The sequence below is a fragment of the Schistocerca piceifrons genome, chromosome 4 (genome assembly GCF_021461385.2).
Source record: "Schistocerca piceifrons isolate TAMUIC-IGC-003096 chromosome 4, iqSchPice1.1, whole genome shotgun sequence".
NCBI classification, from domain to species: domain Eukaryota; kingdom Metazoa; phylum Arthropoda; class Insecta; order Orthoptera; family Acrididae; genus Schistocerca; species Schistocerca piceifrons.
Genome location: NC_060141.1, coordinates 329960453 through 329974151, shown reverse-complemented (window position 1 = coordinate 329974151; position 13699 = coordinate 329960453). Strand labels below are relative to the sequence as shown.

At 39.0% G+C, this 13699-nt stretch overlaps 1 protein-coding gene across 1 annotated transcript in view; it reads right to left on the bottom strand.

Annotated features, from left to right (window-relative positions):
- The window catches only part of LOC124795343 (glutamate receptor 1-like), a 680176-nt gene that overhangs the window by 313717 nt on the left and 352760 nt on the right, over positions 1-13699 (bottom strand). The window lies entirely within an intron of this gene.

The following is a 13699-nucleotide window of genomic DNA, read 5'->3' as shown; positions in this document are numbered from 1 at the left end:
GTCACACATTTGCAACGTATATGTTCTGTAAAGAGTCTCCTTTGTAGATCAGCTATAATTTCCTACTTCCCTACAGCCGACCTTACGTGCTCTTTCAGTTTTATGTCGCTTTGCAACGCTGCGCTTAGGTACTTAATCGACGTGACTGTGTAAGGCATCACTCAGCTAATACTGTATTCGAACATAGCCGGTTTGCTTTTTCTGCTTATCCGCATAAACTTACATTTTTAAACATTTAAAGCAAACTGTCATCATTAGGAAGAAATAGAAATTCTGTCGAAGTCATCTTGCATCCTTTTACAATCACTCAAAGGCTACATTTGACCGTAAACTACACCTTCATCTGTCAGTGGTCTCAAACTGTTGCACACCTTATTCATCAGACTGTTTGTTATACAGAAATAAGAACGGTCCTATCGCACTTCCTGACGATTCGTTTGGCTCTGATGAACACTCGTCGCACAGGACAATGTACAGGTTTCTATTTCTTGAAACGTCTTAGAGCACCTCACATATCTGAGAACCTATTCCCTAGTCTCGGACCATCGTTAACAGTCTGTAGTATGGAAGAAGATGGATGTGTTGGTGGAGACTCGCTCAAACGTGTATCACAAAGCTATTTTAATCCAAATATGGTCTGTGTTTGACCAGTGCAGCTACTGCAATTCGCTGGATACAAACAGTGGAGCGACTGTCCAAAAAACGGCAGATAGTGATACGATCTCACAGAAGACTAAGCTACACAATTTCGGTACACATGCGATAGCATGCAAAATACAAATATGTTTCAAAATACCGCGCGTAAAAAAGGGATTTTTCCGGAGCTCATACCTCGGGTTCTATTGGTGATAGGAAGTTACTGGTGGTTTGGATATCCGTTAAGCCAGAGACCATTTGTACACCCAACAGAAGGACCGTCTCGCTGTAACTATCCTACAGTACAGGATCAAAGATTGAATATTACGGACTTCCTCCAGCTTAGACAAACGGAACAAATCAGTTGGTTATTTTTTCATTAGATGCGGTCTATGGTGCGCGTTAAGGGGCTTACGATGGCACTATTTAGTTCATGGGCGGCTCCTAAGAAACCAAAAAAGGTAGGTTTCACCATTTTTTCGCTGTCAGCACCGGATATGTAAATTACCAACTGCAGCAAAGTACTCAAATTTTAACGGTACACTGTCTAGGCATTTATCTAGAACTGTCATCCTCTCGTTTTCAAAATATTTATTGGTTATTGAGAAACACCCTAAAAACTTAGTTTTTGGGTACCAAAACCTAGCCGTGGATTTCAAGACGGCAATGTACAGAAAACTCATGAAATTCTTACGATATTTTCCTAAAATACCGAACTCGAAGGACCTCAAAACATTCTCCATATCTTTATCCGCTCCTGAGATACAGCGGATCGAAATTATCCTAGTTTTACATGTAAAATGTACTTGTAAAATCTGGTGTGAGACGAAATCGAAATACTAAATAACCACAGAAAATTGCTAAAATTTTAACAGTATATTCTTTAGGCATTTATACAGAAATTTCATGTCCCCTTTTCAAAAATTTTTATCCGTTATCGAGAAACACCCCAAAAACGTGATTTTTGGGATCCAAAACCGAGTAGTGGTTTCCAAGGCCGCTGTTCTGGCAAATGGCTGAAACTTTTAGGCAAAATTTTTGTGCACGTAAAATCCCGTCTGAGGAGTAAAATTAGTTTTCATTTATTTAAATTTCGTATAAGAAAACTATCAACATCTTACTGAACTATAGTGTTCTTTCCAATGAGTGACACGCCCTACCGTAGTAGGTAAAAGAAGGGGACCAGCGAAAAATGCTCCTATCAGAGCAGAAGAAAGGCGAATACGCTCCTGTTTAAAAGACTGTCTGAAAAGAGGCCGTCGCTCTCCCTTCCCATACACATCCAAAAATTTTGGCATGTAAGCATGTACGGTCATTTTTATGGCCAGAGAGAAGGTGGAAATAGTAGCGTAAAGAGACAGAAAAGTAATAATGAAAAACTGAAATGATCGTATGGTATTGTTGGCCGGGATGTCCCTTTGGGGCTCGGCCGCGAAGTAGGGCGACTTGTGGCCGATGATGAGGACAACGTAACACCCAGCCCATGAGCGGGAGGCAAGCATGTTACTACCCAGCTAAGCAGGCGGAAAGTAATAAATATTTAATACAGTAGACAGTGGCTGTGATATAGAAAGAGCGAAGGCGACAATGTCAGTGTGAGGGAAAGAGTGGGACACAGTGGCAGTGGAACATAATTGCCAACAACAGAGGAGTGTCGCGGAGAAATGAAGGACACAATGCCAGTGGGAGATGAATAAAGACAAGCAAAAAATGAAGGTGGGTCAGGACCAGTGATAATAAAAGACAAAGTCTATGTCAGTGACGACGAGGAAGGGAAAATAATGACGGTGATAAGAGACAGCAGTAGTGGAAAGGAATCCCACTGTGAATCCTTCCAGGACACTTGTGCATATATTGTGAAGTGTTCCAGCGTGTCTTCGGGAAATATCACGATAAAAACTCACTACTAGCCGACTGAAGGGTCCTCACTACCAGGTGAAATAGTATTGTAGTCGACTAACAGTACTGGCTTCTGTAACGTCGTACTGCGGTACTGACGCGGGTGGGGGATTTTAGTACTGCAACATGTACCAGCACACAAACAAAAATTAATTACGCAGTTCTATATTTTCGGACCGATGACAGTTAAACGTTCATGACTATACCTTTCACATGCATAATTGTTCTTGACAATATTCTTCATCACAAAGAAAATAATGCCCCCGAAAGCACTATCCACAAAGTGATAATTCGCATATTGGAGAAGTGACAGAAGACTTGTTCAACCGATAATTGTTACAAACTATTAAGTAAGCCTAAGTCTATATACGCTGCGTCGTACTGTAGGTACTTTAAAATCTAATTGGGATTCCATCGGGAACTGGTGATTTATTTCCTTTCAAATATTTCAGTTGCTGCTCTTAGCCAGGGATGCTTGTTACTATGTCGTTCATACGTGAGTCTGTACGATGGCCAAATGACGGTATGTTTGTACGACTCTCCTGTGTGAACGATTTCTTCGACGTGAAATTTAAAACTTTGGCTTTCGTTTTGCTATCTTCAACTGGCACACGAGACTGGGCAACAGGAAACTGAACAGGAGCCTTAGACCTGCTTAGCGATTTTACTTAAGACCAGAATTTTCTGGCGATCTCTGCCAGATCTTTTCCTAAGATGTGACGCTGCTAGTTGTTGTATGCTCCTCACGTAGATCTTTTTACAGACGCACGAATCTCTACAAAGCTTCGCTTGTCGTCATTTGTGGGTTCCCTTTTGAATCGAGAGTACAGCCTCTGCTTCCTCAGCATTCTTTGTTAAACCATGGTGGGTCTCTTTCATCTTTTATCCACTTACTAGACGCATAACTTTCCAGATCACGATTTACAATCCCCATAATTCCTCTAGATCTATCTTACTGGAACTACACGATGCCAATTTACGGTCTAAGTGCGATACTAATAACTGCTTATCTGCTTATCTACCACAAACACTTTCCTAACCGTCTTGAGTGATTTATTAACACTTATAATTGTAGTTGCTATAAAGACATCGTGATAGCTAATCCAAGTTCCTATACTGGCATTGTCGACAAGGCTCGGCCTATTTGTAGCTACAAGATGTAAGATATTTCAACTGTGAGTGGTCTGCCGAGCTAGCTGTTGAGGACAGTTATCAGAAGATGTGTTCCAAAGTGTTTCGCCTCCAACTAGTACTGTATGATCTGGTTATTTACGCGCTACTGACTCTAAACTTTCTTTGACAGAAGAGCAGAGCAAAAAACAAGATCACAGACAGAGAATGAAGAGGTTTTGGGAAGGGAAAAAGAAGAAGAAAACCAACAAAAGTGAATAATCATGTAACCTTCAACTTGACCACCCTCATGGAAGCAAAAATTTGTTCCGCAGTATCAATCCAGGACAGTATTAGAAAGAATATCTTAACGTTTAATTTGATTCTGGTAGTTACATTGCAGTGGAAAGTCATAAGAAAGCTGACTCATACATCCTTTAACGTCAGAACTGATATACTTAATAAAGTTATAGCAGATTATGTACCGTTGTTTGCAATTATGCTGTTAACAAAGAGACCCGTTGCCAAAGGCAGATAAAATTTGATATTGTGTTTTTAGTCACATTATTGTTAAAGAGTACTGTGTCAGCAACCATCGCAACAGAACATTATTACCGTCTTAGCGCGGATCACAAACAGAATAAATGTATAGCCATATACAGAATATCCCCTACCATTATCCAAATGTAAATATTCAAACATTCTTTAAAATATCTCTTTGCTTGTGTAAAAGTTAACTATTATATCGGCTTTATAAACGTTAACGAGAGTTTATCTGGTGATATGGTAATACGTGCCCCTTGTTCCACTTAGTTGTTGTTTGTAGAAATATAAAAAATGATTGAAAACTGACTAGTATTCTATTACGCTGACCACGGAACGACATTAATGCACAACACGTCGAGTCCTCCCTCGGGCATTGGTGTGTGTGTTTGTCCTTAGGATAATTTAGGTTAAGTAGTGTGTAAACTTATGGACTGATGACCTTAGCAGTTAAGAACCATAAGATTTCAAACACATTTGAACATTTTTTTGTAAATTAGTGAAACAATGCAAACAGCAAATTCCCGAATTTTTCCTAACCTGTGCTTATTACAGCATAGGGGCGGTGATTGTAAAATGATCTTCGAATTTCATTAAAGTATCACTGAACTTTCAAAAAGAAAATTTATACACTAGCTAATGGTATGCAAGACTGTGTCATTTGTGCCTAAGTGGAAAGTACAGTGTCCTGACGTAGTGAAGATGTGTACGGCGTGTCATTCAAGTTCAAAATAATTATCTGAAAACTGGAACTGTTCCGTATTTTGTGAGGAAACACCTTCGTGTTTTTGAATGACGGATCATTAGACGATACGGGTACGTGATGCTTCTCCTACCAAATACTGTTGCCCAAAGGTGCTCTGATTCAGAGGACGGAACTTGTTGATTAATGATCTAACAGGGAGCCCTAAGAAGTGCCCAAAACACGTATAGCACATATTGCAGGTCGAGTATCGGTCGCCAGTTGCCAATTGGACGTTTCCTAAATGTTTTGAGATTTAAACTGCTTCTAGAAACATGCCATCGCATTTGAACCGTTCCTCACATTGGTATATTCTAGAACTCATTAACGCTTTAACGATATCACTATCTAGCCGTCAACGCCATTGGAAGTTCACGCAAGAGTTCCACTCTATAACCGTTCCCGTAAAAAGAGTTTCTGAAGTGCTTGAAAGTCCTTAGTAACATGACAGGTACACTCGCCTCACCGTCGGTGGAAGAATGAAGCATGCCATTAATCGAAATATTTAAATACATTTAATATCGTTCGTCTGCTTTTTTGCTTTGTTACGGACAATAGAAACGACCAATAATGTGTGCTCGCTGTAAATTACGTAAAAATATCATTGAAATGTTATGGAAACATTCACTTGCGTAACATGTAAGTCTAGCAATAGCATTCTGGGGAAGTTATATGGTAATATAGGGCCTACGCTTACAGATTCGTTGCAACTTTGCTTAACATTCGTAAACATTTTGTGATCTGCCAATTAGTAAGAATCCAATTTTTGTTTAATTGAGGAGTCTTCACAGATGTTTCTAAGTCATTGAAAGCCATGTTAGCACCACATAGCTTCATATATGGAGTGAAATAATGTTCTGAGTAGAAAGAGACATATTCAAGTCCATTATGGCAGCGAATGTTTTGCATTCGCTATGAGTTAATGTAAATCATCACACATAGTATTGTGTAATAGAAAACTGCCACACAGGGGACATCATCTTAAAGAAATTCAGCTTCACTTACAGGGAAAGCGTAACAAATGGTTCAAATGGCTCTGAGCACTATGGGACTTAACTTCTAAGGTCATCAGTCCCCTAGAACTTAGAACTACTTAAACCTAACTAACCTAAGGACATCACAAACATCCATGCCCGAGGCAGGATTCGAACCTGCGACCGTAGCGGTCTCGCCGTTCCAGACTGTAGCGCCTGGAACTGCTCGGCCACCCCGGCGGCAAAGCGTATCTCCTCCGTATTCAGCAGAAAGTCATTGTCTGAGAGTCAGTAACATTCCTCGTTAGGTTGCAGGTTAAACGTCGAAAATTTCGAGATCAGCTTGTGTGTAGTAATTAAAATTAATAATAAGTAAAATCAATAGCTTTAAGTATCAGGTAATTCATAATATGCCTAGTCTGTCCAAATCAAAGCCACATATTTCCGTAGAGATAAACAATCATCTCACACTTTGTTCACATATGTCAATGCATTTCTTGACAGTGCTTTTACCATTCTTTTTCTTCTAGTCGCTATCATGCATCCCAGTGCATTTATATGATCATCCAAAATCGGTCACATATTTTTACCACACACATTAATTATCACTTCATGATGTTACCAAGGCAAGGTGAAAATCGCTTTAAAGGCAGAGCATAAATTGTCAGAAAGCCTTTGTTAATATCACCTGGGATAAGGGGTTGAGAAGAAACTACATAATATACCGGTACAAAATTCGTGGTACTTGTAGTGGAGGGACAAAGCTGCAGGTTGTTTACATAAGTAATAGCTTCCGTGCCCCATAGATAGCTACTGATGGCTCTGCCAGCTGAAAAAGAAGCTAAGATACCTAGCCCTACCTAACTCGCCTTTCAGTTCCGCTTCTACAGCATTCTTACTTGTGTATGACTACCTCGCGTGCTACATACAAATCACTGAAACGATTCTGGGCAATCTATCTACTCGATCGAAAAATAAAAGCCACTGATCTTCTTTTATTATTATGTAAAACTTACGATAAAAAATGATGAAAGAAAGCCTTGTACCCTTGTTATTGTTTATCTATAACTGTAGCATTTCCATCACCAAATCAGAAGTGATTTTCCCGATTACACACAAATTCTCAGTCAGTGATTTTCAATTACTAGATGGTGATGCTCGCTCCATAGTTCTGTTGGCTATCAAAGCTAGAAGTTTTCTATTCGGAAATTTCTCTTGGAAAGCAGAATAACTCTCTAATCAGAACTTAATACCAATGTTGCAGTGTAGGACACGGCATCGCTCTGTACATTCCTCGCACTCGCGATTAGTTACACAAAGCCTGAACACAACAGGAGTAATTTCGTGCACTCAAATAGGATGCTTACACATTAGCAAATATAAATCGCCGAGGAATGAATACTCACTCGTCTAAGGTTGGACACTTTTCCTCCATTTACAACTAAAGCTTTTCTGAGATACACTGACTTACGCTGGTCGTCTCAAGCTCCACCAACGAACCGATTTCTAATGTACGTCAAGAACAGCGCTTCTAAATTGTATTTTGCGATCGGGATTAACGTGAAAAGTATCTGTTTTGGTCCACTTTCATTCTTCTCCGTCTATCTTTGCTTATTATTACGTTAATGGGTTATACAGTTGTCTTCTGCACCATTTGATAAAATTCTTGTAAAGGGAATACGTATGGAGCGAGCACTTTTAATTCACTTTGATAACCAGTAACCTCTTTCCATCCTCATCTTGTACCTGAACGGTATCTGTAAATATGAATGTGTAAGTGAATGACCTTAGAACTATACCGGTTGGATGAGAGAGTTTCAGAGTTTACTCTCTCGTCTTTTTAGAGCTCCATCTTTTTAGAGCTCCTCCAAAGATACCCGGCAATATAGTTACCTCCTCATCCTCAGCTTTCCCATCCTTTCCGTCTCTACAGTTGGCTAGAGGACACTATCGCTTTTCTGAAAAAAAAATCAACGGCAGTTTGCCAGCGCTTTTTTAACTTGCTGTGGGATGCGCAACCGAGCTGTCTTTGATCTCCAGAATATGGTTGGGTGTGATTTCATTTGAGTTAGGTTTAAGAGTAATTTCCCTTTAGAAAATCATTCAGTTGTTTCAATTATGCGTTCGGATATGATTTTGATTTTATTCGTGGTGTAATTCCTCTGGATTTACTGTGAAATGAGTACATTTAACATTGCCCTTTGTTCTGATTCGACACAGCCACGTGCCTGCAGCAATTGCGCCTGTTAACTTGATTCTCTTTGCGCGCATCTACAAATTAATATCTCTTAACTCACTAGCATTTCGTGTCGATGGATCAGGTATTTTAAATTAATCGTCTACAGTGATCTATCAGTGTATGCTTCCCTTTTCTTTATCATGGATTTTCTAATAATTTCCCCTGTGCTGGTTTTTAAACCATTATGTCGCACGATCGCCACGTCTGATGAAACTGACTATTTCGAGGTCATCCCCAATGAATAGACGAAAATATTCTTCTCATAACGAATCCCTGTTAGTGTGGGAGAAACCCAGAGTAAATAAAGCTATTGACTTTATTGACTTTAGTGGGAAAGTTTTGACGTCGAATTATACCCCACTGCAGTTGAACCCGCTTTCTTTTATCTATATGCACTCATGGCAATGAAATAAAGTACTGAAGTTCTTAGTATCTCCACGATGCACTTGATTACGAGAACACAGATTGAATTATTCTCCCTTTTATAGAATTCCATATTTTTCATACCCACATCCTCACAAGTCACGTATGGCACAAGTCCCACTGAGACTCTGATACTTGATGCAGTGTAATTATTACATTTATTAAGGGACCATTTTTCTTTCAATATTGATTCAATAATTTTTATGTACTCTGCATAGGTTTTCAGATTATTGTAGTGAATTCTCATTTGGCAAATTTTAAAGCCTGTCACACATATTCATATCCTATGTAAACCCTCTAGTGATCAATAGCTCATGGTTCTCAAGAGACAAAGTAATTGATTGTCCGATGCTTCTCACCATGAGTACAACAGATTACTTAATGTGTATTTCATCTCCCTGTTTTCGCATTGTATCATCATCATCAATTCGTTGCGTAGTCTAAATTCAGAGCTAAATAAAGAATCTTCGCTGCCAGGAATGGACGGCATTGCAGGCACGGTACTGCTGAATGGTACGCAAGCAAAAAATAAATAAATTACTGTCTCCCCCACCCCGCACTTTCAAGCCCGGGGAAGGCAGGAAGTCCATGTTTATGCGTCAGAAAGTGGGTCTGCTAAGGTATGGGAAGTGAAACCCTTATAACTGACACAATAATGGAGAAAGTAGCAGGCGGCTTTCACCTACCAACACCTCCCAGGATACTTGAAATAAAAACTACTAACGCAGAGGTTGGAATACAACTGCAATTGTAAGGTTGTTTTATTTAGAACACTTTTATTTAGAAAACTATTAGAGTGCTTTCAGGAGAGTTAAAAGTGCCAATCGCTGGCCCTTCTCTAGCTTGATTGAGGTCTATTTGGAAATATATTAACGTCACTGATTTCCTTTAAAATCTTCATAAATCTATAATATTTTGAATTAAGTAGATCCAAAAAAATCCATTTACAGTACAAATCCAAAATATTCAACAACGAAAGTTACAGAAGATAGAATCTTTTAAGTTGGCCATTGATAAAATGTGTCTAATCTGCTCTGCATACGCGAAAAATCTTATACGTACAATTTTTTTTTTTTTTTACTTATTTTCTTCGAATTCGTTATATATTCCTGAATGAAGCATATGTATCCACTGCGCTATTTAAAATTGCCGAGGGTACATTGAAAATAATACATAGTCTAACAGTTTCAATGAACTTTATATATTCGTGTATAAAAGTAACGTTAAAGTTAAAGCAGTCTGAAGTCCTAGGAATTACATGTCTGAGCTAGATATCATCTTTATATCTCAACACATTACGAATATTTTGTGTCATGGTTTTAAATGAATTACAGAAACATATTGAATGATTCTCCTCGAAATTGATAACTATAGCCTAACTATACAACCAATGTGAACATGAAAATAAAATTTATATCTCATCATAAAACCCAAAATTATCACATAGTATTGTGCAATATGTTGAAACTCAGCACGCTTAGTGGTGTGCTTTCAGCCGAGTTGTTATTTCCATAAACTGTAAACAACAAGTCGTCAGAACACCTGAAAGAACACCATTAACCAGCCTCGATGAGACAACCTGAGAGATTTCACCAGACTTACTTCCTTACTTGGAGGATTTCCTTATTCATGTTATGCCAAATATTCGCCCGATCTTTGAGTGTGTCCTGCTATAAGCTACAGTATCCTGCTCACAGAGAGCTTCCACTCAATTGTTTCCTTTCAGCCTGGTTCAATTATTGTTGCTCTTTTAGTAACATACTTGTCAATAAGTTCAAAATGGTTCAAATGGCTCTAAGCACTATGGGACTTCACATCTATGGTCATCAGTCCCCTAGAACTTAGAACTACTTAAACCTAACTAACCTAAGGACATCACACAACACCCAGTCATCACGTGTCAAGAAGTATTTCACCTACAGAACGCATGGTTGGGACTTACATGAGACGTTGACACAGAGTTTTCACAGAAACGCGTTTCCTTCCCATATATGGCATCATAAATTTCCAGCGAGCTTTACATAAGCTAAAAGATAAACAAGACTTCTTGCCCCCTTAATTTTTAAACATTGTCGTCGTATGGGTTTTCTTGGAACAGCTACTTCCATCTCAAGAGCATTATGGCAATGACTCATCCTTAGTTAAGTGGAATCGGGAGATACTGTGCCATCGCCACTATTTAATATTCAAGCTTTACGTCCCTTACCACTAACGCTGAGACGTTTAGAGCCTTTCACTTGGCTATTTCGATGGGATGGAGAAGCATGTAAGGTTAACGTTGTTGAAAAGCACCCAAGTGGGACTTGATTCAAACAGTCACATAGCGTGCACAGTCACGTCAGGCCACGCCGAGCATCTGTGATAAAACATGCAAGTTGAGGTGGGTGCTAGCCAAGGAGCTGCACGGTTTTTCTGTCGCGATGGACATTTGAATAGGTGAGCAAATCAGTGTCGTGGTCGAACCAACATTACGTAAAAGATAAAAGTTTCTCAACGTTGTGGCATGGTTGTCTGAAATGTGCACAGCTGTAATGTGAAAGAGGGTAGGATGTTCGTCACGGAATTTTCAAAAGTACATCTTCTAAACATCATGAGCTGCATCTAAACTGGATACCAGCCAAACTGGTATTCGAGCATATTACGCACGTCTGCATCAATGTCATGCATTTCAGTTATAAATTCTTTGTGATGTTCAAGTTGATGTTCATCCCCAGCACAGAAGTTGTCGAGAATATTACTGTTGTCAGTTCTTAGGTAACATATACTGCTCATTTTTAACGTAAGTGTTCCTATATGTTTCTTCCGATAATTTTATTAGTAACTAATATCCGATACCGTTTACTGTTAATGCGTTTTGTGAAAAGTAAGCCCCCACCACCGCACGGCATGTCGGTACTAGGGCGTCAGTTATTCATAAGGCGCGTTGCGGAAGGGTCGGTATAACTTTGAGAAATTCCCCGTAGTAGTTTGTTGCGGTGTAGAAGCATAGACAGAGTGGGGAATCACCTGCTCGTTCTTCAGTTTTCAGACCTACAAATGAGGGGAAGTACATGACAGCAACCTGCCAACTTACTTTGCATCATGTTTCTACCTTCCAACCCACCACCCTCCTTCAAAAACCTGTTACACCCTGTTGTTGTTGTTGTTGTGGTCGTCAGTCCTGAGACTGGTTTGATGCAGATCTCCATGCTGCTCTACCCTGTGCAAGCTTCTTCATCTCCCAGTACCTACTGCAACCTACATCCTTCTGAATCTGTTTGGTGTATGCATCTCTTGGTCTCCCTATATGATTTATACCCTCCATGCTGCCCTCCAGTACTAAATTGGTGATCCCTTGATGCCTCAACACATGTCCTACCAACCGATCCCTTCTTCTAGTCAAGTTGTGGCACAAACTTCTCTTCTCCCCAATCCTATTCAATACCTCCTCATTAGTTATGTGATCTACCCATCTAATCTTCAGCATTCTTCTCTAGCACCACATTTCAAAAGCTTCTATTCTCTTCTTGTCCAAACTATTTATCGTCCATGTTTCACTTCCATACATGGCTACACTCCATACAAATACATTCAGAAATGACTTCCTGACACTTAAATGTATACTCGATGTAAACAAATTTCTCTTCTTCAGAAACGATTTCCTTGCCATTGCCAGTCTACTTTTTATATCCTCTCTACTTCGACCATCATCAGTTATTTTGCTCCCCAAATAGCAAAATTCCTTTACTACTTTAAGTGTCTCATTTCCTAATCTAATTCCCTCAGCATCATCCGACTTAATTCGACTACATTCAATTATCCTCATTTTGCTTTTGTTGATGTTCATCTTATACCCTCCTTACGAGACACTATCTATTCCATTCATCTGCTCTTCCGAGTCCTTTGCTGTCTCTGACAGAATTACAATGTCATCGGTGAACCTCAAAGATTTTATTACTTCTCCATGGATTTTAATACCTACTCCGAATTTTTCTTTTGTTTCCTTCACTGCTTGCTCAATATACAGATTCAATAACATCGGGGAGAGGCTACAACCCTGTCTCACTCCCTTCCCAACCATTGCTTCCCTTTCCTGTCCCTCGACTCTTATAACTGCCATCTGGTTTCTGTACAAATTGTAAATAGCCTTTCGCTCCCTGCCACCTTCAGAATTTGAAAGAGCGTATTCCAGTCAACATTGTCAAAACTGTTACACCCTAAGAACACAATTTACAATTTATCTGTGAATGCAGTTCTATGCCACTTAAATGTGGCACGCACCTTTACTATTTGTTCTTAACCTACCATATTTAACAATAAACGTTAATTTCATACCCTTACAACACGTTTTAAAAATCTATTTTTTTTTCATCTATTGCAACGAAGAACTGTTAGTCCTAGAGAAAAAAATGAGTGAAACCTTTCTTGTAGGAAATATAACGTAGTTTAATTTTGTATTGGTACACACTTTCGTCAAAAGCAGCAGTTTTCGAGTTATTCGAGAAACACGTAGAAAAGGGACCTTTAAATTCTGCCCCAACTTGAAGCTCCCACGTCCTTCCCGACCAGGATTTTTCGTAAGTTTTCCATGGTATTTCATCCACCATTGTATAAAAATTTATGACAACACGATTTTTACTATACTTTCCTTCTTTGACTGGGCTATATGTATTGTGTTAAGAAACGAGTTCGACGATTCAGTAATTTATTTTCCCACACCCAGATGGAAATCTAAACTCATCTTGGAAATCAGTTATTTTAAGTTCGAACAATGTTTTGGTAAACTACTACACATCTTTACTCGATCATATTGCAGTGAAAAAGGAAATGTAATTTTTGCACAAAAGGAATGCTTTTATCTGTAGTTTGAAATTTGTTATGGCAAAACAAACCTACAACTCAGTAAAACTGTGACCGCTTGACAGAAAGTTAGTTGAAAAAGTTCGACCTAATAACTTAAATCACTCGGAAATTATTCTTTTGTTGTTTATTGGTATCGATAATTTCCAGTTTATAGTCATGATTTGTTTCGATCTTATTCATGTATTATTCAAAGCACTTTGATCTTTGGGAAACATTCATATTTTTATGCTCAAGAAGTTGAGGTGAATGGAACTGGAAATTAGTTCTGCACCCGTCAACCAACTAAGATAT